The sequence below is a fragment of the Equus caballus genome, chromosome 12 (genome assembly GCF_041296265.1).
Source record: "Equus caballus isolate H_3958 breed thoroughbred chromosome 12, TB-T2T, whole genome shotgun sequence".
Classification (NCBI taxonomy): Eukaryota; Metazoa; Chordata; class Mammalia; order Perissodactyla; family Equidae; genus Equus; species Equus caballus.
The window spans coordinates 6,184,333-6,211,485 of NC_091695.1; the positions used below are offsets into that span (position 1 = coordinate 6,184,333).

The following is a 27,153-nucleotide window of genomic DNA, read 5'->3' on the forward strand; positions in this document are numbered from 1 at the left end:
GAGAGGATAGCTATGAAATTAAGACCTATCAATTCCACATACCACCTATGAGCATCCAGATTTATCCATGCCTGAAGCTACTCTCTTCTGAGATTTTTTTTGGTTACATGAGCCGATAAAATGTGTATGTGTATGCGTGTGTGTTTGTATACACATGATAAGTCAGTTAGATTGGATTTTATTTACTCAAAACAGAAAAAAATCTATGTGAAAGTGTGTGGCAGAGAATATACTATAAATATATACAATCAAATTATTTTTTCTCTACGAAGTATAAATGCTGATGGTAGGAAATTCAGATAATACATACTGACAAAGTACGTTAGCTAAAATATGCATCATCCAAAATTCCACAGCTGGAGATCATTACTGTTAATATATGAGTATTTTCTTACTTGACCATGAATGCAAAGTGTATTAAGTAGGAGAAATTGGGTGTTTCTCTAGAGAGTGAGGCATCTAAAGTTGACCTTGAAGGATAAGTGGGATTTTGATAGGCAAAGATAAAGTTGTATGTATATGTACACACACATGAGTATACACACACATAAATATATATGATTTTTGACAAATGTACAAAGATAATTCAGTGAAGAAAGGATAGGCTTTTTCAACAAAAAGTGCTGGAACAGTTAGATACCCATATGCAAAACTATGAACTTTGCTTCATACTGCATGCCATATATGAATATTAACTCAAAATGGATCATAGACCTAACATCAAATTATAAAACTTGTAGAAGAAAACATAGGAGAAAATCCTTCTGATCTTGAGTTTGGCAAAAATATTTTAGATATGATACCAAATGCATGATCCATAAAAGAAAATAAGCTGGGCTTCACCAAAATTAAAAGCTTCAATGCTTGGAAAGATGTTGTTAAGGGAAGGACAAAATAAGTTGCAGACAGTAAGAAAATATTTGCAAACCATATATCTCATATGAGACGTAAAACCATAATAGACAAAGAACTCACAAAACTCAGTAATAAGTAAACAGGTAACCCACACAAGAATGATAACAAATAAGCCATAAGCCATATGGATGGCAAAAAAACACAATAAAAGATACTCTACATCATGAGTGATTAAGGAAATGCAAGTTAAAACCACCACAAGATACCACCACACACCTATTAGAATGACAAAGATCAAAAAGTGTTGGAAAGGATGTGGAGGGACCAGAAGTCTCATACCCTGCTGATGGGAATGTAAAATGTTACAACTGCTTTGGAAAAAGAATTTGGTTTACAGTATAATCCAGCCATCCCACTCCTAGGTATTTATATAAAAGAAATGAAAGCGTATGTCCATACAAATATTTGTACACCAATGCTCATGTTCATAGCATCTTTACCTGCAATGACCAAAAGCTGGAAATGATCCAAAAGTACCTCAACACCTGAATGAATAAGCAAACTGCGATACGCCCATATGATGGAAGACTACTCAGCGACGAAGACAAGTAGACTTTTGAGACATGCAATAACATGAATAAGTATGAGAATAATTGTGCTGTGTGAAAGAATCAGGTCCAAAAAAAGTATGTACTATATTATTCCCTTTATTCAAAACTCCAGAAAATGAAAACACATCTACAGTGGCAGAAAAAGATCAAGAGTGGCTTGGGACCAAGTAGGGGGAGGAGGTTTGGGACAGAAAAAGGACATGGGAGCATGAGGAAACTTTGGGGAAGGATGCATAAGTTGATTATCTTGATTGTGTGATGATTTCACACTGTTCATATATGTCAAATCTTCTGAAATTGTAAACTTTAAATATGTCCAGTTTATTGCATACCAATTAGACCTCCAAGATGTGGGGAAAAAAAATGAAAAGCAAAGGAGAACACATGTGAATGAGTGTGAGGCAGAGCACAGGAGAGATCGGAGCCCAGTAACTCCCTCCATGGCCTGAGCATGGAGCATATAAGGATAGAGGAAGCTGTCAACAGCTGTGAATAGCAAAGGAGATGAGAGAGCAGAGTTCTGAAGCCAGACTTCCTGAGTTCAAATCCTAACTCCATTATTTACTAGCTGTGTGATCTTGAAAGGTTAACTTTTCTTTCTCACTTTGTTCATATGAAAAGATGGGAATAAAAGTAGTGCCAGCTTCAGAGAATTGTTTTGAGGCTTATATAGATATGAAAAATTAATATATGCAAAGGTAATATATGTAAAATATTTGCCATAGGTAAATATGACATGCTTACAATAATTTTGGCCATTCCCATTATTATTTTTGAGCCAATTTCATTGATATAATCCACATATCATGCATTTCACTCACTTAAATGTACAATTCAAAGGTTTTTTGTGCATCCACACCACAGTCTCATTTTAGAACATTTTGTCACTTCAAAAAGAAACCCTACCCATTAGTGGCCATGCCTCATCCTCCTCACCTTGCCTTGGGCAACCACTAATCTACTTTCTGTTTCTATAGATTTGCTTATTCTGTATTCAAATTGATATCAAACCACATTCATAGTCAACATTTCATATAAATGAATTCATTCCATATGTGATCTTCTGTGTCTGGTTTCTTTCACTGAGCATAACGTTTTCAAAGGTCATCGATGTCGTAGGATATACCAGTACTTCATTCTCTTTTACTGCCAAATACTATTCCATTATATGGATACATGGCATTTTCTTCCGGTTATTATTATTGTAGGATAGAATGTTTTTGTTTGAAGAGGAGAGAGAAGGAAGGAGCAGAGGTGTGATCCTAATGGCTGCCCAGCAACCTAGAAGCAGCAGGGAATTATATTTGACTAGAGAAGGGAAAGAGTGATTAAAAAAGAAGCTGAAAATTTCATAGACAGATGCAGGAGTTTCGTATGCGTCCCTAGGGCTGGCCTTGCCTGGGGTCCGAAGAAAAACAGGTGACTCATTCATTCTATACAGTGGGATCTAATGAAGAAGAAATTCCTGCTTTCTCACTAGCCCTGTTAGCATGAGCAAGTCATTTAACCTCCCCTTTTTAAAAAAAATTTTATTTATTTATTTATTTTTTTAATTGCAGTAAAATTGCATTATAACATTATATAGCTTTCAGATGTACATCATAATATACTTTGAATTCTGTGTAGATTACATCATGTCCACCACCCAAAAACTAATTATAGTTCATCCCCTCACATGTGAACCTAATCACCCCTTTCGTCCTACCCACTCTCCCCTTCCCGTGTGGTAACCACCAATCCAATCTCCATTGCTATGTGTTTGTTTGTCATTGTTTTTATCTTCTGCTTGTGAGTGGGATCATACAGTATTTGACTTTCTCCCTCTGACTTATTTTACTCAGCATAATACCCTCGAGGTCTATCCGTGTTTTCACAAATGGTTGGATTTCATCATTTCTTATGGCTGAGTAGTATTCCATTGTGTATAAATACCACATTCGTCCCTTGATGTGCACCTAGGTTGCTTCAAAGTCTTGGCTATTGTGTATAATGCTGCAATGAACATAGGGTTTCAGGTATCTTTATGCCTTTGCGTTATCAATTTCTTTGGATAAATACCCAACAGTGGGATAGCTGGCTCATATGATAGATCTATTCTTAATTTTCTGAGGATACTCCATACTGCTTTGCATAGTGGCTACAGCAGTTTGCACTCCCACCAGTAGTGTACGAGGCATCCCTTCTCTCCACATCCTCTCCAACACTTGTTTCCTGTCTTGCTAATTATAGCCATTCTGACGGGAGTGAGGTGACATCTCATTGTAGTTTTGATTTGCAGTTCCCTGATAGCTAATAATGTTGAGCATCTTTTCATATGCCTGTGGGCCATCCGTATATCTTCTTTGGAGAAATCTCTATTTAGATCTTTTGCCCATTTTTTAATTGGGTTGTTGGGGTTTTTTATTGTTGAGCTGTATGCATTCTTTGCATATTTTGGATATTAACCCCTTATGTGATATATGGTTTGCAAATATCTTCTCCCAGTTGTTATGTTGTCTTTGCATTTTGTTGATGGTTTCCTTTGCTGTGCAGAAGCTTTTTAGTTTGATGTAGTCCCATTTGTTCATTTTGTCTTTTGTTTCCCTTGCCTGGTCAGAGATGGTACTTGAAAATATGCTCCTAAAACCGATGTCAAAGAGCGTACTGTCTATGTTTTCTTCTAGAAGTTTCATGGTTTCAGGTCTTACATTCAAGTCTTTAATCCATTTTGAGTTGATTTTTGTGCATGGTGTAAGGGAATGGTTTACTTTCATTCTTTCTCCCCTCCTCCCACATTTCATGCTTTTCAAATCATATATAGTCTCTTGTTTAGTGTGTGTCTATCCATTACCCTCTTATCATTGAAATAGGTGATTTTAGTACATTTGTCTTTTAACCTTCATATTATCTTCACAGGTAGCTGATCTGCTACCTTTACTATATTTTTACCTTACAAGTGATTTATTGCCTGTTCTTTTTGATAATTTTTTTTATCCCTATTTGTGGTCACCATTTTCCCACTTAAATAAGTTCCTTCAGCATTTCTTGTAGAACTGGTTTCTCAGTGATAAACTCCTTTATTTTTTTCTTGTCTGGGAAGCTCTTTATCTCTCCTTCCATTCTGAATGACAACCTTGATGGAGAGAGTATTCTTGGCTATAGGATTTTTTCTTTTAGCACTTTAAATACATTGTGCCATTCTCTTCTTACCTGTAGGGTCTCTGCTGAGAAGTCCACTGATAGCCTGATGGGCTTCCCTTTGTATGTCACTTGTGGCCTTTCTCTTGCTGCTTTTAGTATTCTCTCTTTATCTTTAATTTTGGACATTTTAATTATAATATGTCTTGGCATGGGCCTCTTTGTGCTTATCTTGTTTGGAGCTCTCTGTGCTTCCTGAACTTGGATGTCTGTTTTCTTCCTCAGGTTAGGAAAATTTTCCTCTATTATTTCTTCAAATAAATTTTCTGGCCCTTTGTCTCTTTCTTCTTCTTCTGGGTCCACTATAATCCAAATGTTACCACGCTTGATATTGTCCTAGAGTTCCCTTACACTGTTCTCACTCTGTCTAATTCTTTTTTCTTTTTTCTGTTCAGCTTGGGTGATTTCCTCTAGTGTTTCACCTAGGTTGCTGATCTGTTCTTCTGCATCCTCTACTCTGCTATTGAGTTCCTCTAGTGAATTTTTCATTTCCAGTATTGTATTCTCCATTTATGAATTTTTTTATATCTTCCACTTTTTTGCTGATGAGCTCACTGTGTTCATCCAGTCTTCTCCCAATATCTGTGAGCATCCTTATGATATTTTGTTTGAACTCTTTGTTGAGTAGGTCACTTGTTTCTGTTTCATTTAGTCCTTTTTCTGGGGTTTTGTCCTGTTCCTTTGCTTGGAAAGTATTCCTTTGTCTCCTCATTATGCCTCTTTCTCTGTGCTTATTTCTATGTATTAGGTGAGTTGGCTATGTCTCCTGATCTTGGTGAAGTAGCTTTAGGTAAGAGATGCCTTATGAGGCCCAGCAGTGTGCTTCCCTCTTGTCACCAGTGCAGAAGATCCATGAGTGACACCTTGTGGGCTACTTGTGTCCGTCTGCTGTGGCAGGGTTGCTTCCACTGCAGGTACCCAGGGGATCTAGTTTTTCCTTCCCTGGCCAGCTGTTTGTAAATCCAGTTTGGGAGAGCCTCAGCACTGTTGGCTACAAAGTCTATCAGCACACTCCTGTTGCAGTTTTCCTCTTAACTGGGTTGGTACCCAGTGTAGCTGGTTGCTAGGCTCAGGGGCTTACAGTTGCTATAGGCCTCAGGCCTACAAGGCTGTTGTCAGTTCTCTTAGGAGTGCAGCTGAGTGGGGCTGGTCCTAGGCATGGGGGCACTCAACTGTTTCAGGCTTTGAAAGGTGGGGCTGATCCTTTTTATGGCTATTTGTGAAGCACAGGTCTCCTGCCACTGGTAAGCCTCACCCCCCACAGGGCCACACACACTGCCAACATTGTCCTGGTCTGTGCACACTTCTCAACCCCTGGAGTGTACCCCGATGCCACACTGCAGAGGCCCCCACCTCTCCACCAATGCCCCCCACAGTTCACCTGGTCCTCACACAGGCCCTACCCCACAGAGGCAGACACCCTTGCCTGTCTGTAGAGGATTAAGGCACCCAGTCAATGCAGACTGAAAAGTAGCCTGAGGGCATGCTGTTAGGTGGGGCCAGTCCCTAGGGCAGGTTGCCTCACCTGGCTGAACTGGACTAAATCTGTGCTCTAGTGGGTGTGGCAGACCCCTGGGCTAACAGGCCAAGGGATGAATCTCAATGGTGTCCACTGGGGTCTGGGGTCTGTGTCAGCATGCCTGAACCAGTTAAGAACAATGGCCCCCACCAGTGTCTCAGTCTCCAGAGAGGTCCCTCCTCTCAGCAAGATGCCCCCAAACCCCCCAGGTGAGTCTCCTTTCACCAAAGCACTGTCAGCCTTCCCTCTGGTGATTTTAGGTTGCTGAAATGAGTTAGTTTGTGTGTGGGCCCTTTAAGACTCGGGTCTTTTCGGCCAATAGCTTTTCTGGGGGTATCCTTGCTGCAGTTAATAGCCAGCAAAGCCAGACAGTAAGACTCCCGTCTCTGTTGGGCTGAGTCTGAAGGATGCTTATAGCAGTATCAGCCCCCACTCCAGACCTCACTCCTCCAGGGAGGGCTGTGTACCTTAGGGTGTCTCCTGCCTGGCCAGCTGAGAATCTCTGCTGCTCCCAAAGGTGGCTTTTTTCCTCTCCAGCAGGAATTTCTGCCCCTTCTGCCTTAGTCAGGAATGTCTCTTGTTGTGGGGGTTCTTTTTATCCAGTTTTCAGTTTTCTCTCCAGGGTAATTTTTCCAAACATAGTTGTAACCTGGTTGTGTTCATGGGAGGAGATGAGTTCAGAGTCTGCTTAAGTTGCTATCTCCACGAGATCTTCTCTCATTTAACCCTTGAAATGTCAGTTTCCTCCAAACATGTCCCCACCCTTCCATTCATACCCTGCAGCCCTGGGCTCACCACACAGGCCCATTGTGAGGATCATATGTTAATGAAAGTAAAAGTGTTTTATGAACTGGATCATATTTTTTAAGTGCAAAAATGTTTCAATAGTACATTATGCTAGAAACATTTTGAAATGTTTTCTAAAGAACAAAAAATGCTTTAGAGATCTCTGAATTTCTTAGGAATTGATAGGTAAATGAAGAATACATCAGAACCACCAGATAGCCATTGTGGTTAGTTGAAAATGGGTCCTGATAGACTCTGATGTCCTGGCAGGTGGGACTCCAGTCAGCCCATTCATCATTGTACCACACTGCTGAACACAATTTCCAGGATATGGTGATATCCCAGTAAACTCATTTTGTTGAAGCAAAAACAAAACTGCATATTATAATGCATCAATCAGTGTGTGCATGACTTTCATGTGATATACTTCATAATGAAGCAATAAAGAGGTATTATTGATAATAACCTAACTTACTTTTAATAAGCATGTACCATGTGCCAGCCAGTGTGCTAAGTTCTCCACATGCATTGACTCACAGTAACTGTCCTTTTATAAAGGACCTGAAGGCAAGAGAAGCAACAAATTTCTTAAGTTTAAAAAGTGATTCGTAAAGCTGGGGCTTTAACCTAGTTTGATCTAAAGCCAAAGGCTTTAAAATGAATTTCAATTTATTTTTATTTATTGGAATTAAGTATAATAATTGTTTCTTATCTCATATATACAACTGTAGATTCTAAAGAAAGGATCTGGAGGGAGTATTTTGTTTTGTTAAGACTTCACTTAGAAATGTCCTGAAAAACATACACATCAATTCTGATATTTTATCCTCCACTACATGTTCACCTGAGCTGTTTCCTAATTCAAATTATAATCCTTAAAGATACTGAGGACTCCTCAGATCCTTTCTGTCACTATCTCTGCCAAAGCAAAATGTCTCCATATTCTGTACCACCACACTTAATTTTGTCATTTTTTCCAAAACTTTTCAAAACTCAATTCATCCATGAAATCTGCAGTCGAGGCGGAAGCCACCCAGACATTCTGTTAATATCTTCAGCGTGATTGATATTTCTCTCCTGCAGTGTGGCAGGATAGCATATGCGTATATGTGGGCAAGCGTATATATCTTTATGTTAATGTGCATCTGTTCCTCCCATCACTATCCTATACTATTAAGATATTGAGCTCCTAGGGTCTGTCCTTGCTTCCCTTCCCAGGAGGCAACATTTATTCACCTGGGTAACCCCAGAGCCCAGCTGCCTGGCATGATATACATGTTCAATAAACATTTATTGAATGAATGATTGAGTGCTTAATGAAAATAGTGACAACTTTGAAGGAAAAATCTCTCCTCGCACAGAGAGAAAATAAGATCACGTACAAATATAACTGCAAATAGCTTGCCTTCTCTGGTATTTCATTTTTTAAGAATTCTCAAAAACGTGCTATGGAGTGGCTGAGACTTAGCAGGTAATTTTCATTTCACCTCTGTTTTTCAATTGGTTACTACTTGCTGGATACACTATACTTAGAGTGTGCTTTCCCCCTTCAGGTACGATACTACAATAGGATGCTATGTTCTTTGGCTGCCTTTCCCTTTTAAAGCTATAGTGTTCATTCATATCCTGTTATTTATAGTGGATGTATTCCTTAGGTTAGGTCAAAAGAAGAAAACTAAAGATGAACAGTTGGGTTCTAACTCACCAACTCCCCTCTTTTGCTACAGAAAAGGAATCTCTGAAAAATCAAAATTCTGAGTCCTGGGAGCCTCGTGCGTGGTTACATCTGATGTCAGCCTTTTCAAATTATTACTGCTAGTTTAAACAACAACACTCACCATGAACAAACATTATTATGTCTTGGACTTCTACCATCAGAAGAGCTGCTAATGCGTAAGGAGATTTGAACCATATTGCCTAGATTTCAATCCCATATCCACCTCCTCTCTATTTGAATGAACTTGAACAAGTTATTTAACTTCTGCTATCCTCAGTGTCTTTATCTTTGGAACGAAGTAGAAATGGTGCTGTGAGAATTCACTGAGGCAATTCGTGTGAAGAGGCCCTTCCAGTCACCTGCTTAGGAAGTCCTTCCTGTATTTTTATGGTAATGGGAATGATAAATAGACCAGGATAAGTAGATTCCCCCATGAACAGACCCACTGATACCTCTTAAAAGAGGATACTTAACCTTTCATGGCACCAGCAGTGCTCCATCCAGGAATGCTAAGTGAAAAGCAATTTCCAGGGAACTTAGGACTACTGGGCTGCTTCTCTCTCAACCTTAGGTTCTTTACCTCAGGGATGCTAACTGCTCCATGAACGCCAATATTCTAGGAGAAGGGGTAAGGATGAATCTGGATGAAAGGGAAGGGGACTTGACTTGAAGTGCATTTACTTGAGCATTTACTTGCTTCTAAAGATTCAATAATGGTTATACAAGGGGTCAAGGTCACCCAAGTGAAGGGGATCAGAATTTGCTACCCTAAAATGTGTTTCTTTGGCTTGATTATTTTTAATAACAAAAGATCCAGGAAGAAACTTTGACCTTCCCCCTAATTGCCTGAAAGAATTCAAGATATAAGGCCTGTCACAGGAAGGAACTATCTCCATGAATAACTATAGTATAATATGAACTAGGTGGTGTAGACAGGGAGGAACCTAGCAGGGCTCATTTGACCAAAGTCGTCTCCATGTCCTATTGTCTTTGCAAGACGTGGCAAACATTTGCTTACCAAACATTTGCTTTTCCATCTCCATGTGAATTGCCTTCCTCACCTTTGAAATCTCAGACTACTACCCCAACATCCTCTTTTGTCTTTAGCTGAAGATGGTATTTAAGGTAATGGCTTTAGCCATTTTGGTGTTACTCAGTTTTTCTGGGTTTCTCCCATGTGTACATGTTATTAAACTTTGTGTTGATTTTCTCCGGCTATTGTGTCTTATGTCAATTTAATTCTTAGACCAGCCAGAAGGACTTAGAAGGGTAGAGGAAAATTTCTTCTACCCTTACACAAGCAATACCTTGGCACTTTCCCTGAACAAGTGTCTCTTTTTTTGTACCTTACAGGCTTGCAGAATCATGAGTCAGTCATTTTAGTCACTCTGCCACTCCTTTCACTGAGACTTAAATATCTACCACACCAGAAGTGATCTTGGCTTTACTTTGTTGCTGAGCAGCACATATATACTTGCTGTCCATCTTTCAACCATCCTCAATGTCTCTTTTCAATCTCTAGCCCTAGTAATTATATCTCACATTCTTCTTGTTTAGGCCTATTTGTAAATGATCAACTGGTTTTGTTTATATTAGTTTTGAGCCCTCCCCTAGGCTTTTTATTATGTTGCTAGTGGCCACAGCTGGAGTTCTATGGCATAAAATAACAGTCAAGAGATATTATCATTGTTGTAAACTAGGACAATAAGAGTCACATTTCAACCCCATTCCGAGTGAAGGGGAGCAGAATTTGCCACCCCAAAATGTGCCTCTTTGGCATAAAAATTTCTTTAGGCTGATTATTTTTAAGAAACAGTAGGCATAGGAAAAGCTCTGAAAACTAAGTAGAAGTTACCTTTTCATAATTGTAATTTACATTACATTTATAGGGGAAATCTCTACACACCTTACACCATTTGTAAGGGTATCTCCCTCTCAGTACCAGGAAGAGAAGGATGACTCTAAATCTCTAGAAACTCTTGTCAATGGAGCAGGCTAGGACCTAAGTTTGCGTAACAAACTTACCCTTGTTTACTGTGCTTTTCCTTATAACTTGTCATAACCGACTCCCCACCCCCAATGTCTTCTTTTGTCTGTAGCTGGAGATGGTATTTAAGGTGGTGGCTTGGACCGTTTCAGGAAGTTACTCAAATTTCTTGGGTATTCCTCATGTGTATAAGAGGTATACATGTTATTAAACTTCTGTTTCTCCTGTTTCTCCTGTTAGTCTGTCTTTTATTATAGGGGGCATCTCAGCCAAGAGCTAGAACGTTAGAGGAAAATTTATCTTTCCTCCTCAAATCTAGGAAAACATGATAGGTCCTCAGATCCACCTCCTTCCAAGATTCCTTCTAGGGAAAACAAGATGGGTTATAAAGAGGTCATATATGTGTACGTCTATTAATGGAGGCAGAAGGTCATCTCTTACTTTTTGAAGAACTTTTCCTTTAGTTTGCAATTTATTCCCTCAAGTTGTATACTTACATGTCTATTATTTCTTCTTTTGAAAATAGAATATATAAAAAATAAGCCATAATCTCATTACTCTGATATTTTCTACACATACAAATGCCTAATATATGTAATATATAAATTACTGATATCACATTTATATACTTTCCTGTAGTCAGACTTTTTAAGTTAATAATATATTGTGAAAATATTCCCATGTCTATACATTTGAGCTTCAGCATCAATCCTAATGACTCTATAGTGTTATATTATATCACTAGGCCAAATTATAACAAGTCCTTTAGTTTTTGATATTAGGGTTGTTTCTAATATATTACAACTGTTTACATTGATCATGCATGTACATATATTTTCATTCATTTGTCCACTGACTTCCTTAAGATAAATCTTAGAAAAAGTAACGTTAGGTCTGGGGCAAGCACATTTTAAAGAATTTTGATAACACACCTTATTGGTCCCCAGAAGGGTTACACCGTTACAATCTCAGCAGCAGTTTATAAAAATGTTCTTTCTCTCTACTCTTGCCAGTGCTGGCTGTTTTAATTCAGTTTTTAATTTAAAGAGCAACAAGGAGTCATCTGGTAGGGCTTGAGATCTCCCTGAGTGGGGTTACATCAGATTTATGGTGTAAAGATTTGTTATCCAGGGCCTGAGTCATGGGAACGTTGCCCTGTTTTTTCTATTACCAAGAACTCTATGAATCAGATCTAATGACTATTTCAGTTACTACCAATACAGTCACATTTCAGAGACAACCCAAACTTGAAAAAGCTTTATATTTTTTATCAAAAAATTTCCATGGCTGTGATAATAGAAAACATCCTTTTAGTTCTCTTTGGATTGAGGCAATAATATTGTTTCGCTTGAAATTCTGTATCTCATTTTAGACATTGGGGTATCTAATTTATAGATATGTTTCCAGAAATAAATGGAACTTTGTTCCCAAATAAAAATGTCAATCACAAAGAAACAACTACTGCACTTAACCGTGTAGAGGTCTACTTTCTGGACATAAATCACAAGCCTGACCAGGCTGTTTGAATTCTACTTGTTCCAATCTGTTGTTCTGTCCATTTAACGACCTTTCAGAAGATGATAATTCTCAGTCCTTCTATTAGCAAGGAGAAGTCAGAAATAAACTTGAGTACAGATAGAGCCATTTTCTATTAGGATAATAAGGTCAAATGAAACAAAAATCTATATGCCAGCACTTACACACAACAGAAGGGGAAAAGTTGTGATAGTTAACCAAAAGAGAGGTTGTATTTTCTGATCTCCTCTAAGATTATAATGTGGTTTTGCAAAAGGTTCTTGGAAAATTTCCTGAATATCCAAACATTCCTATGGAATCTGTTATCCATTCATTTTACTAACTGATTATAAATGTGATTAGAAACTTCATAAATCTCAAGATAAAATTAGATTGCTCCCACTATGATCCGATTTTATTATGCTGTGATTTATTGGTGTCCATAAATCAGAAACCTTGAACTTCTGAGATAAATTCTTTAGCATAGATCTAGCAGGAATAGGTGTAGCTTTCTCCTAAGTTACCTGTGTGATTTTTTTTTAATTTTGGTTTCCCAGTATGCTAAAAGAGTCATATTATAAAGGTTTTGGGGATATGGAAAAAAGGGACAAAACTGTCATTAACATTCTAAAATAGAAGGGCAAAGGTATATTTTGGAAAATAGTCTCATACATTCATAATTAGTCTAATTATCCATTCAATCATTTGTTCAACTAACACTTACTAAATATCAACAATGTGCACATCTTTGGTTTAAGTTAATCTAGAGGAATCCTGAGGTGCTAAATTACAGCCCTCCATTAGGATTTACATTTGTTTCTTCTTGGAACAGGATGTCCTACTGACCTAGAACTTCTTTATCCCTCTTAAAATGTCTTTGTTTTATGAAGGATTTTTAGGTTTGACTCCCCCAGGGAAGTCCCAATCTTTCTAGTTCCTTACTATTCTTCTTCCTTCTTTCAGCATAATATTTTTCATTTTGGGGACTATTTGATTTCCCCTTTCAATGGGTTTTACTTTCTCCAAGATCTCAATGCAGCTGGATATGTAGTCTGGCATCCCAGGAGAAGGAAGCCATGGCTCCAAATTCCAGAGCTGAAAACAGATTACATTTCTCTCTAATACTGTTGTCAGTGACAACAGTAGACATGCCAAACAAGTTCCTTGATGAATGCATTTATTGTCATACTTCCTGACTGCCAAACCCTTTATGTCTTCTATCTAGGAACTGAAATGTCTTTGGTCCACTCTACATGTTCCTTCCTGAGATCCCCTTCTTGACAACTATGTTTTCCTTTCCATTTCTCTTTCCATGGTTTTATTAGTTCAAGCATGGTTTTAGATATTCATTACCAAGATTACAACACTGTGCTGTTTTTGGTTAAATGTAGCTAGCAGAATATTTTAAATATAATGTGTTCCCAATCCATATTTGAATGGGATGGATGGGGGAAACCAGGCTCTCCTTTCAAATTTCAGAAGTCCACATTCCCTGCAGGAGCAGAGATTTGGTGACAAGTAATAGTCCCTTCTTTTTCAAGGGGGACGCAAGATACGCTCAGGACTTTTCTAGATTTAGTCATACTTTCAAGCTTACATAATAACTTGCAGCAGTATAAGCTCTGAGTGTCAAATTTAAAAGTTTGATCAATTTAGTAGTCCTTTGACATTCCTTAAGGATATATCCAAGAGACCTTTGCTAGCAATCGATTTTCTGTGTCACCGTAGCCCATACTTTTTGGGGATTACTCATGTTAGTAGGTGATATGCCATGTATGCCACAAGGTGGTGAGTATTAGATAATATCAAAAATATAGACCCATCCTTCCTGATGATAGCCCCATCTCATTTTTGCTGATTAATTCTTCTCATAATATGTATTCATGGTGAGGTCGTAAATCCAGATGACTGCCCTTACATGATAGAAGACAAAATTGTCCAATCCATTATATTTTCCCTTTCTACTGCTGTGTAACCAAGGGAGGGAAGATCACTAAAATTTGACCAAATCGAATGACCAAAATAAACCAAACTTTTTCTTGCATCATCTTGAATCTCAGATGAAGAAACACAAATATGAAAGGAACAAGATTCATTCATTGTAGAGGCATCATCAGGTTGAAAATATTAAGCGGATCCTTCTACCAAGACTGTCTACAGTAGCTTGGCTTGGTTCATAGTCCTTATCAAGTTTATCTTACTTTTCTTCAAGCTTATGAATCTTTTTCTGTTCTTTCAATAAGTTGTCTTTCCTCGGTTTTATTTTTACAAACAAATATATCCAAGTGACATAGATGATTTATTAAATAACTGTTATAATTTCTTATTGGGACAAGTACACTCAGGAGTTAGCTAAGCTCACTTACTGCCTAGATAAACTGCTCCCCCCACGTGCTCTTTACAGAATACTTTACCTATATGCCTGAAAAATGAAAAATTACTATATCTAACGGGGATGTTGAAAAACAGATAAAAGTATAAATGTCAGCAGGCTACCATATAGTCATCTGCTCTATGATAATACAGACAAAATGACCATTGTGATTCTGAAAATATATGAATTCTAATTGGCAGCTGGCAAAAGTCCCGCCTAGAATCTAGCCTGCTTCTTAAAGCAGGAGAAATCACAGTGCTGGGGCTGCCTTCATCACCCAGCAGGACCTCTCCTAGTGTGCTATGAGGTTAAGAAAATACTTAAGCAACCTCCAAAGAATGCTTCTTGTTGGCAGGTCACTCTGTTCTTCAGTGATATTGGGAAAGAATACTTATTCCCTATTTCTAATTTTTTCCTATTTAAGGAAACTCCGTAATATCAGCTCTCCTGGCCTCTTCCTATTGCCTTTTTTCTCTCCTCTCCTTGAGTTAGAGTTGTTTATTTGATAGGTGAACTTGGGAGTGAGACTTTGCCAAAGTTTAACCCATTCTCTTCACCTTCAACTTTGGAGCAGGCTGCTTACAGATGCATTGGAGCCTGCTGCTCCACAATGGGAATTTGCAGGGCAGGCTGCCATATGGGAGGAGCTTGCAGTTGCCAGCAGTTCCTGGACTGGAGGGGTAAGTCTATATATCGCTGGAGTTAAACGTCAGGAAGGCAATTTTTTTGCTGCACATTGAAACAACATTCTCAGGCATTAGCTACATCATTCATAAAAGTGGTATCTGGCTCTCCATTTATCTATTCTTTTGACTTATTAAACCTCACTTTGTTCTAAACTTGGGCAGCTAGAATGGAAGCCCCTAGGGAACAGATTAGTGGTACTTGGAACTTACCTGATCAAAATTTCTCCAACAGGTCCTGATCTTCCTGAGAAAACCCAAAGAAGTTAAAAGAAGTGCTCTGGATTTCTGCAGATGATGCTTCTTTTCCACCTGGAGTAAGACAACAGAAATATCATATTTTTACATCATACTATACAAATGTGAACAAATTTAGAGTTAGACATTTCTGTCTGCCACATTCCTCCAATAGAATTTAGCAATTCAAAACGATGCAATATTCGTCTTTCTAATATAGATAGATAGATAGATGTAGACATGGGCATATATATACGCTTTAGTCTATCTGTCTCTAGATTTTGTAGTCTTTCCTCTTTTTCCCCAATATTCATTGCATTGTATTATTGAAATGTGTCATAGGTATTTTCTTGGGCAAGTTTTTATCTATAAGTAGCTTTTTGTACATACATTTGAGAGATTTCTTGCTCTGATCTCATCTTTCTGTCATGAGCTCAAAACAATACAGATAATTATCAGTTTATTTCAATCCTCATAGTCAAACGGACATAAAAATCTGGAAAATATACACTGTAATTTACGGATTTCTCAGTTTGATATAATAACAAGAAAATAAGTAAATACAGACTTTGGATTGAGAATCAGAACTGGATTCAATTCATAACCTTACTATAATTAGTGAGGCAATTTTGGCCAAGTCTCCGAACCTCGCTGTTGCTCCAAACCACGTAAAATTAAGGGCTTTGTATAAAATTCCCTCTAATGCTCCTTCTGTTTTTTAAATTCTGTGATATTTTTCCTTCTATGGATGTGGTTTGATGTAGGTAGAATGACCAAAAACATTTTGTAGAAGCAAAAGTCTCATGTTTAGATAAAGCCTGAATTTTCATAAATGTCTTCTCTGTACCCAGTTACTGGCTTCTGTCTCTATTGGGCAATTAGTTACTTGTAGGTAAATGACACTAAGGTGAGTGTAAGCAATTAATTTCAGGTTCACCTATTGATTTGAAAAAATCGATTGTGTATCTCATGGAATTTAGTAGAATTTGATTTTTAACTCACAGGATTTATAATCCTTTGGGGCCTGATGAACAGTAGTTCAGCTATCTATCCTTCCACTATTCTGCTGTTGAGGAGAAGAAGCTGGAATTCTGAAGGAACTGGGCAAGTTGTAGGATAGCTTACAGAACTTGGCATTATACCCTGACTTTTTTTTCTGGTATCTTCCATAGGAAAAAAATATTTCTGGGTGAAATATTCATATCTAATTGAAGTTGCATGTGTCATTGTCTTGCAAAAACAATAGCAATTCCTAAAATTGAGAATTGAATGATAGCTGAAATTATTACTCATAAGGATAATTTCAAAACTAACACATGCAATTTTTTGTTGCTATTAGAATATTGGAGGCTAGTTTAAGCCTGTACTATATTTCTTACCCTGGGATAAACTCTCTACATTATTTCACAGCTTAAGCTTCATAACTACCCTATGAAAATTTTGAATTATGATTCTCATTTTGTAGGTGAAGAAACTGGGGCACAAGTCAGTTGCCCAGAAAGAGATAATAAGTGGCAGATTTAGCAGGTCTGTGTGATCCAGAGCCTATATTTCTTACTATGCTATATATCCTGGTACTACACAGCTTGTTGGCTACCCATAGGCCAGTAAATATTCAATTTCAATAGGCTATCTCAGGCCTGTATCTATCTGAGACTGAATGCATTGGTTAGTATCATCTTTTGATATATGAAGATCTTGTCTGATTTCTCTCCAGGAGTGTAACTTTTGTATTTATTGTCTACATTCAGGAGAACAAAATACTGCTTTTTCTATCTTCTAGCCTGAGTTTTCTGCCTGGTATTTAGCATGTTTCAAAGAAATATGTTGATAGCAAGATGCTTACTTTGTAGGTGTCTAAGTACAGAGAACTGAGTTGGCTGGGGCTGCCTGCAGGGGCAAAGGCATTGGGTGTGAAGAAGCACTGTGATGGGTCATTGTGGTGAGAAGAACTGGGCAGAGGGTTTGTTGATCAGAAAAAAGTGAATCATATCATTATACAAGATTCATAGAATGTGGGGCTGGAAGAGGCCTCACTAATCCACTAGCTCAAATTTCACAGTGTGCAGGTAAAGGAAATAAGATACAAGGTGCTCACAAACTAGAAACCAGGTTTCTGGATTTCATCCACCCATCCGGCTTCTCAATAGTAGCACTGAATCTTCAATTGTACATTTATATGCATCTCTTAAAAAAGAAATTCACTACTCTAGTCTTGCAAATGTCAGTCACACTGTGTGGTTTAAGATCCAGAAAGCATAGTGATTATGAAAAAGACCTTGGTGTCAGACCAACCTGGGTCCTAGGACCAGCAACATCACTTTCTGGTTGTGGAACTTTAGGAAAGTGGCTTAATCTCCCCACGGGACAGTTTCCTAATCCGTAAAACAGGGTAATGAGAGCAGCTCCCTCTGCTTTGAGGATTAAGGGAGAACTTTTTCTAAAAGACTTTGTGTCAAGGTCTGGTACAGAGTAAGTAAAAATTTCCAGGTATCTTCCTCATCATCATTATCATCATCACCATAATTTCTTTTATGTGAGCCTAACTTAATGAGATATCCTTTGAAAACTGTGTTTTCCTTTTAAAGGAAATATAAATCCCAGTGAAAGGAGGTTCTGGATAAAGAACTAAAAAAATAAGACAAATCAACAGCATGCTCATGGAGACTTCAGTTTTCTCATCAATGAAACGGGAAAAGACACTAATCTCTATATGTACTTGAAATTGCATATGTAATATTCTGAAAGAATAGATTCAGAAATTGATCTTTTTGCTTAGGACTGTCCAAATCAACTACATTCGAAGGCAGAAGTTCTCAGTTTCTCACAGCTGGACCTTGTAACAAAACAAATGGTTTTACGCGACAAAAAAAGAGAGAGACAAAAAGAGAAAGTTTCACTTTTTTCTTAATCATAAATTGATGTGAAAGGATGTCCATTTGGATTCTGCTGTTAGAGAGCTCAGTTATGAAATATTCATACAAAAATAGTTCCAAATCAATACAACACATTTTAAATTTACATTAACATTTAAATTAATGAGAAGCTCAATGTGAATTACAGAGATTTAGATGTTTAGGACTACGTCCTTCTTGCTAACTTGGAACAGAATCTATTGACTCACCTTCTCAGTCTCATAAAAAGCTTCCAGACTTGATGTGTCTTTAGTGCCAGAGGATTTTCAGTCTGGTGAAATGTGCCATATTGACATCACCAGGGAGTGAAGTTGGCCCTATCCACTAAAGATGTAAAATGCTTCCAGCAACTGCACACACCTTCCCTCAGGAGCAGTTTGCCATAGATAGATGTCAGGCCAGAGAATGCTCTAGGATCAGAACTTATATCCTTGTTTTCCCATGAATCTTATCCAACAAATATCTCTAGAGGACCTACTCTCAAGGAGAACGGTAATAAAACAACACAGATTGTACCTCGAGGAACTCACAGTCCATTGAAGGATACAGACACATCTACAAACAACTATAGAATAACGTGACATGTTTTATGATAAAAGAAGTTATGTACTAGGGCAATCAGAGGCACCTTAAAGATTAGAGGAGAATCAAGAATAACCTTCCGAAGAGACAAGGTTTGAAAGACAAGTAGGCATTAGTTAATCAAAGAAGAGCAGAAAATCTCACCATTCAGAAAGAGTCTGCAACAGAGGCTGACACCTTTGCTTCAATGAACAAGAAATTCTGAATGATTAGAATGTAAGAGGTAGGGCAAGGGTATGTGGGTATGTACACATGAATGCATACAAGTGTGTGTGTGTAACAAATTGACATACGTGGCTAGACAGGGACAAGTTTATGAGAGATTTCACTTGCCATTTTAAGGAGTTTGGACACTATCCTTCAAATGAGGCAGATGCAGAGTTTCTAATATATTTTTGTTTGTTTTAAGAAACCTTGTTTTATAGATAAGTTTCAAGTTCACAGAAAAATAGAGCAGAGAGTACAGAGAGTTCCCATGTACATTCTATCCCCACACATACATAATTTCCTCTACTATGGACATCTCACACCACAGTGATACATTTGTTACACCTAATGGAGCTACAGTGACACATCACTATCACCCAAAGTTCATAGTATACATTAGGGTTTGCTCCTGGTGTTGCACAGTCTATGAGTTTTGACAAATGTATCATGACATATATTTCCCATTGTAGTATCATACAGAATAGTTACACAGCCCTAAAACTCCCCTGCATTTTACCTATTCATCCCTCCCTCACTCTTAACCCCAGGCAACCACTAGCCTTTTTACTGTCTCCATAGTTTTATCTTTTCCAGAATGTCATACAGTTGGGATCACACGTTATGTAGACTTGTCAGATTGGCTTCTCTCACTTAGCAATCTGCATGTAAGTCTCCTTCATGTCTTTTCACGGCTTGGTAGCTCGTTTCTTTTTAGTGATAAATAATATTCCATTGTCTTAATGTATGACAATTTATTTATCTATTCACCTACTGAAGGGCATCTTCGTTGCTTCCAAGTTTGGGCAATTTTAAATAAAGCTTCTATAAACATCTGTGTTCAGGTTTTTGCGTGGACGTAAGTTTTCTGCTCCTTTGGGTAAATACCAAGAGCAGAACTTCTGGATTGTATGATAAGAGTATGTTTAGTTTTGTAAGAAACCGCCAAACTGTCTCCCAAAGTGGCTGAATCATTTTGCATTCTCACCAGCAACAAGTGAAAGTTCCTGTCATTCCATATCCTTGTCAGCATTTGGTATCAGTGTTTTCAACTTTGGTCGTTCTAATAGGTATGTTGTGGTATCTCACTGTTGTTTTAATTTGTATTTCCCTGAGGACAAATTATGTGGAGCAACTTTTGGTTTTTTTGAGGAAGATTAGCCCTGAGCTAACATCTGCTGCCAATCCTCCTCTTTCTACTGAGGAAGACTGGCCCTGAGCTAACATCTGTGCCCCTCTTCTTCTACTTTATATGCTCGACGCCTACCACAGCATGGCTTACCAAGTGGTGCCATGTCCACTCCCAGGATATGAACCAGTGAACTCCGGGCAACCAAAGCGGAACATACACATTTAACCACCGCGCCACTGGGCGGGCCCTGGAGCAACTTTTCATACGGATGTACAGTTGTTCCAACCTCATCTGTTGAAAAGACTATATTTGCTCCATCATATTCCCTTTGCTCCTTTGTCAAAGACAAGCTGACTATATTTACCAGGGTCTATTTCTGGGATTTCTCCTCTGTTACAGCGATCTATTTGTCTCTTCTTTCACCAGTACCACACAGTCTTGATTACTGTAGCTTTATAGTAACTCTTGAAGACTAGTAATGTCACTTCTCTGACTTTGTTTTTCTCCTTGAATATCATATTGGCTCTTCTGGATCTTTTGCCTCTCCAAATAAACTTTAGCATCAGTTGTCACTATCCGCAAAATAACTTGCTGGAATTTTTATTGGAATTGCATTGAATCTACAGATTAAATTGGGAAGAACTGACATTTTGACAATATTAACTCTTCCTGTCCATGAATATGGAATATCTCTCCATTTATTTAGTTCTTTTTTAATACCTTTTACCAGAGTTTTGTAGTTTTCTTCATATAGACTTATACTAATTTTATTAGATTTATATCTAAGTATTCCATTTTTTGTGGTGCTGTTATAAATAGTAATATGTTATTTGTTTCAAATTCCACTTGTTCATTGCTATTTTATGGGAAAGAGATTGACTTTTGTATATTAACCTTGTATCCTGTAATCTTGCTAAATCACTTATTAGCTCCCGGAGTTTTGTTGTTGTTGATTCTCTTAAATTTTCTACAAAGATGATCACATCATCAGTGAACAAAGAAAGTTTCATTTCTTCCTTCCCAATCTGTATACCTTCAATTTCCTTTTTCTTCTCTTATTACCTTACCTAGGACTCTGATGTGTTTAAGGGATATTTTTTGATTTAAGAAATATCACTCTGGCAATATTGTGGAGAGTAGAGAGAAAGTAAATAGCTCTTTCTCTTTAACATTGTCAGAAGTCAAAATAGGCCCTAGGAAATCCCTTATGGGGTTCATGTGATACCAGATGCAAGACACAGGTGGCAGAGAATGTCAGAGAGACCCAGAAATTCTAGTCCTCATGGCTTTTATTTTGACAGTAGAGTGATGTGAGTTAAAGAGTGTGATAGAATTAGCAACGCTCTGCCTGTGTTCTACCACCTTTATTCATATTTGTAAAAGTATATTTGGGCACCAACTATGTGCCAGGAAAAGCATTAAATCCTGTGATGGAGTGATGAACAAGAAGGCATAGTGCCTGCTTCTAAGAAATTTACATTTGTGTCATAAATGAGAAAGAACAATTAAGTAAATAAAAATATTTACAGATTCTGGTAAAAAGTATTGAGACATAAACAGGGTGATGTGATACCAGTTAGGATGAGATCAATCAGCACTGCTTTTACTGTAAAGAGGGGAGCTGTAAAGACTCTGGACCACGACTCACTAGTTCAAATCCCAGCTCTGCCACCTCCCCATTATGTTATGTGGGCAACATCCTGTGGCTCAATTTCCTCATCTGTAAAATGAAGGTAAATATTCCACTTCCTAGGCTTGTTGTGGAGATTAAATGAGTTAATAAATGTACAGTGATTAGCCTAGTACTTGACACATAGAAATGCTCAAAATTATTGGCTATTATTATAGTTGTGGTTACTATTATTACTCTGTGCTTATTATTACCATCCTTTAGATAGCTTGGTCAAGGAATACCTCTTCAAAAGGGTGAAATTTCGGCTTCAGCCTGAAGAAATGAGAAAGAGCCTGACATATGAAGAAATTTAGGAAAGGTGTTTGCATCATTTCCTAGACAGAGGCAGCCACAAGTGCAAAATTCCTGAAATAATGTTAAAATGTTCTCAACTTACTGATACTACTTCAGTGTGGATAGTATGATATTATGTAAGTTCCAACTGCTTAAGCTTTGACTCTAGGAAGAAAGAGGTCACTTGTCCCAATCGAGAATCAATAATCCCAGAGGTCATCTGTTAGGATTACATAGGAAAAGCGACACTCCGGAGATAGCTACCAAAACTTTTTTTCATCTCTTGATCAACACCAGCTGATAAGCTAATGATCACAGTTCATATTAGAAACTAGTAAACTGATATTTTTTCACAAAAAGTATCTTGATACCTAGTATTATAAATAAAAGAAATGGGCCTTTATTGGTGAAATTAAAGGTATTCATGATATGTGGATTTACCTACATATGTTTGAAACAGTCCTCACATTCACATTAGTGCAGTTTAAGACTCTAGTGGGGGTATGAAGCTCACATTAGGGAAGACATCCGAGGCTTATTGTATGAACAGTTCTCTATCCAGCCATGAGTTAGAAGAACATTTCACTGGCTGATCTAACTTTAAGGGTATACTAATTCTGCTTCTGGAATGTTCTCTGCTGAAAGGTGACATTCAGAGAAGCTAAAAGAACAAAAAGACGTAATTTTGTTGCACTTTAAGAACAGGTTGTTGTTGAAATTATTTTATACCTACTCACTAATGCAAACATGTGTGTCTAATAAACATCTGTGTGTTTGGCAAAATTAGGTCAGTAACTCTGTTTTACCATCACATAGTACTGAGGATGTTGCTAACCCTTACTGACATCAGGCCTCTTTGACAATTATTATCTACCAAAAAGATTCCAGTGCCTACGTGTTGTGCATGACCAAAGCAGTGTGGTTCAATTTGAAACACTTAATGTGTCTAAGGAGCCAACAAGGAAGTGTTGCATCTTGAGTGTCATAAGAAAGATACGGTGCGAAATTGAAATTGGAGAAGTAGACAAGAACCAAAGAATGTGGGGATTTGTAGCTCCTGATAACACTTTTGGATTTAATTCTCAGTATAATAGGAATCCTCCAAGATATAAGAAGACAGTGCTACTGATCTGATCTGTTTTGCATTTTTTAAAGATGATATTAACCAATGTGTAGAAAAAGAATTGTAAGGGTAAGATTGAGTGCAGGGAGAAAAGTTGAGGAATATTGCAGAAATCCAGGAAAGAGTGATGAAGATTCAGACTGAGTGATAGAAATGGATGTTACAAATGTGGAAGGGCTTTGACATATATTTTGGGAAAAAATCCCAATAGGATTTGCTTGTGGATTGGAAGTGAAAAATATAACAAGGAAAGACTTGAGTTGTCGGAGAATCAATGCTTAATGCAGCTGCTAGAGAAGGTTTGTGTTGGAGGCCTGAGGTTCAGACTTACTATAAAAGCATGCTTCTAGCAAAGGCAGAAGGAGAAATGTTACAAGCCTTCTGTTGACTTCCCCACAGATCCATGCAGGAAGTTGCTGATTCCCACTGTGGGCTTGTCAACAGAGACTATCTACGGAGGGCAACAAGCCCTTTGGGGTCATGTAAGGTGCCTTGTTCATATAGGGAGGCCACTCTTCCATGCATAAATCAGAAGATCCAAATGGGAAGTCTCAGTTTTTCAGATTTATTTCAAGTTCATTGAGCCTTACTGTTCCCTTGAAGAAAATGAATGACCAAGAAGAGGGCTTCTATCTTTAGATGCCATCATTCAGATGATAATATTTATCAAAAGCTATGGAATTTCACAATAATTCTTGGCCCTTAGCTCAATGTATGAATATGTTTTCATAGTCATTGATTTAGTCAGTTAGTCAATCCATCTGTCAATCTGTCAACAATTCTATAATCAATATTTACTATACATTAGCGACACACTGGACCAAGTATTAGAGAAGAGTCTTAAATAACTCCTCTTTTGCCTATTCATCTCCTATTTAGTCTATTAAAGACTAACAGAAAATACCTCAAGTGCAGTTCCAAAAACTGCTTTCACTACACTCTATGCTGACTCTTGGACTATTGCAAAAACTAAAGACAAAACAAATAATAAAGTCGATTGTTTTTGTGTGTGAGGAAGTTTGGCCCTGAGCTAACATCTGTGCCAGTCCTCCTCTTTTTGCTCAAGGAAGATTGCCACAGAGCTAATACCTGTGCCAGTCTTCTTCTATTTTGTATGTGGGACACTGCCACAGCATGGCATGCTGAGCAGTGTGTAGGTCCATGTCCAGGATCCAAACTCATGAACCCTGGGCTGCAGAAGCGGAGCTCACAAACTTAGCCACTATGCCACTGGGCTAGCCTCTAAAGTTGATTGTGTTTATCTTTGATCTATGAAAGCTTTACATCTTTCAGAACATCAGATTTTATTCTCCTTTCATACCTTCAATTTCTAATTGTGAGTGTACTTGAGATTCTTTTTTTAAAGAATGGGATCAACCATTATATAAAAATAATTTTATGATCTTTACACATGTTAAGAGGCATGTAATATAGACACTGGCTATGTTTGTAGACAGATTACTCAAACTGAAATATTTTCACATACATTTTAAAAGAATTTAGTTGTAATAGGAAGAACAAAAATGAGGACATTTACACCCAGACTTGATATTTTACATTTCCACAGCTGGTGTAGGTTTGAAAAGACAACTTGCAAGGTTCTGAGCCACAGTATTTTTATATAAAGTGGAGTTAATAGTATGTAGCCACTTTAAACTATTCTTGTTTAACGTGGGAATCAGCAGCCTGGTGTCCAGGAAGTCGTCTAGGCGCTTGGGTTTTTATCACAAAATAAACAGAGCAAATCGTTATTATTATCTGTAGAAAAATGTTAAGAAAGTAAGAGGTGAATTGCCAGAAAGAATAAATTCACATCATCTTCAGTTCGATGATACAGAACAGTAAGTCCACATGTTGTGATTTTTTTTTTCATATTTGCCTTTAGCTATTGGAGACAACTCAAGTAGTTGACAAGTTGCATGCATATATCAAACCATGTAATCATATTTTCTCTTGTACTTCTCTAAGGCAGGCAATAATAGTCAGCTATGGAAATAACTCTTGTTGGACCAACATTTAACAATTGAGGTAAAGGACATTTCCTGAGGATTTATGACCAGGTTGGAAAAATTAGTAATCTCAAGGATTCTTGGTGGTATCATTTTTCAGTTTATTTATTTTTTCCAAGAGAGTAATAACCACAATGATTATTTCTATCATAAAATAAAAACAGGAGAAAAATGATACCAGTTCAAATACAGAATATTTTATGGGCTATTTAGTTTTTGGAGTGCTTGAAAAACCATTCATGAAGGTGAGAGAGGTAACCGGGTAATAGCAGGATGTGTGGGGAGCCCCCAAAACTTAATGCACTAAGCATTCCTTCCTTTCATTTAGATATCTTAACGAATTTTAAGATTTTCTTGATGATACCTTTGTAACTCAAAAAGAGCAAGCACTGCCACAAATATGTCTATTTGTCTGCAGGAGAAAATTGAGACCTCTGAGGTGAGCCAAAACTAAGCTGAGTGGAAGGAGACAGTGAGAAAATGACAAAATCCTTCTCTTTGTGAGCGGGGCTGATTCTGTCCTCCACATGATCTCATTATGTATTCTGCTAACAGCACCAGGAAGTGAAAATAACAGTTCTGTAAGAGCCGGGTGCAACATTAAGATTTAATTAAACCTTGTTTTACTTGGGCAAGCTAGCCATGCAGCGATGTCACCGGAGAACAGAGCCCAGCACTGTTGACTAGCAGCAAAAAGACATGGAGCTGAAATGCCATTGCACACGGTTAATGTAAACAAGACGAGGGGATCAACTGGAAGGATGCTGTGAACTGAAACCGTGTCATATGAGCCAAGCTCAAAGGTTATGAAAGTCTGGAGTCCACAGAAAACAGACTTGGAGCATGTTGGCCAGGAATCGGTGTTCCTGGGTTGTTCTGGGAAAGCGCAATTAAAACTGTTTGGTGTGCCTCTAGGCATAGAACAAGAACTGAAAGTGGTAATGACAAGAAACGCAATTTCAGCTCAATGTAAAAAAAAGTGTCCAAGCCTTCAAAACTATCCAAGGGTGGAATAGATGGCCTTGAAAGGTAGTGAGTTTATTGTCATTTGAGTATCCAATATAGGCTGCAGAGCCATTTGGTAGTTACTTTCTTACTTGGTATGGTGTCATTCCCTGAATCTAATGTGTTATGCCCATTTGGTATTAACCTAATGAAGAAGAGGCAGTTGAATTATGAACATACGTGAATTGCAGTTGCTTATGTGGTAGAGTTTGAGATGGGATTAGTAGCAATGGCCCAAGGATAAAATATAAATTAACACTGGAGAAGCAGTTTTTCTAATCAAGCTTTCTCTGCATACGTGGCCTTTAAAAATTGAATACACTTTAGCAACGTGTTAGTTTCTTAGGACTGACACAAACAAAGTAACACAAATGGGGTGGCTTGAAACAACAGAAATGTATTCTTCCGCAGTTCTGGAGGCAGGAAATTCAAAATCAAGATGTGGGGAGTGACATCAGCAAAATGACCAAATAAGATATTCTCTGCACATATTCCCCTGTCAACAACAATGATTTGGCACCCGTTTACAGACAAAAATGGCTTCATGGGAGCTTTGGAACCCAGGTAGGATATTATGAAACCTCCGTGGAGTCTAAGACTGAGGAGAGCCCGTCAGGCTGGCAACCAGGCAGCTGAATCACTGCCCGTAGCCCTGGTCCCAGAAACATACACAGTTCTAGACTCCTGTGAACGCAGCTATAGCTGTGTTTAGTTTTGGGTCTGTCACCAGCACCATAAACCAAGAGACCTGGGAGG

General features: G+C 37.9%; 1 protein-coding gene and 1 long non-coding RNA gene across 10 annotated transcripts in view; one reads left to right on the forward strand and one right to left on the reverse strand.

The window, feature by feature from the left end:
* LRRC4C (leucine rich repeat containing 4C) overlaps window positions 1-27,153 on the reverse strand; it is a 1,157,697-nt gene that overhangs the window by 178,348 nt on the left and 952,196 nt on the right. For all 9 annotated transcript variants that reach the window (XM_070228640.1, XM_070228634.1, XM_070228639.1 and 6 more), the window contains one exon: window positions 15,438-15,536. The gene's annotated coding sequence lies outside the window, so the exon portion shown is untranslated. The remainder of the gene's footprint in view (window positions 1-15,437; window positions 15,537-27,153) is intronic.
* Window positions 15,027-27,153, forward strand: part of LOC138916388 (uncharacterized) — a 30,729-nt gene continuing 18,602 nt past the window's right edge. The window contains exons 1-2 of the long non-coding RNA XR_011423619.1: window positions 15,027-15,221; window positions 15,460-15,541. This is a non-coding gene — a long non-coding RNA (uncharacterized lncRNA). The remainder of the gene's footprint in view (window positions 15,222-15,459; window positions 15,542-27,153) is intronic.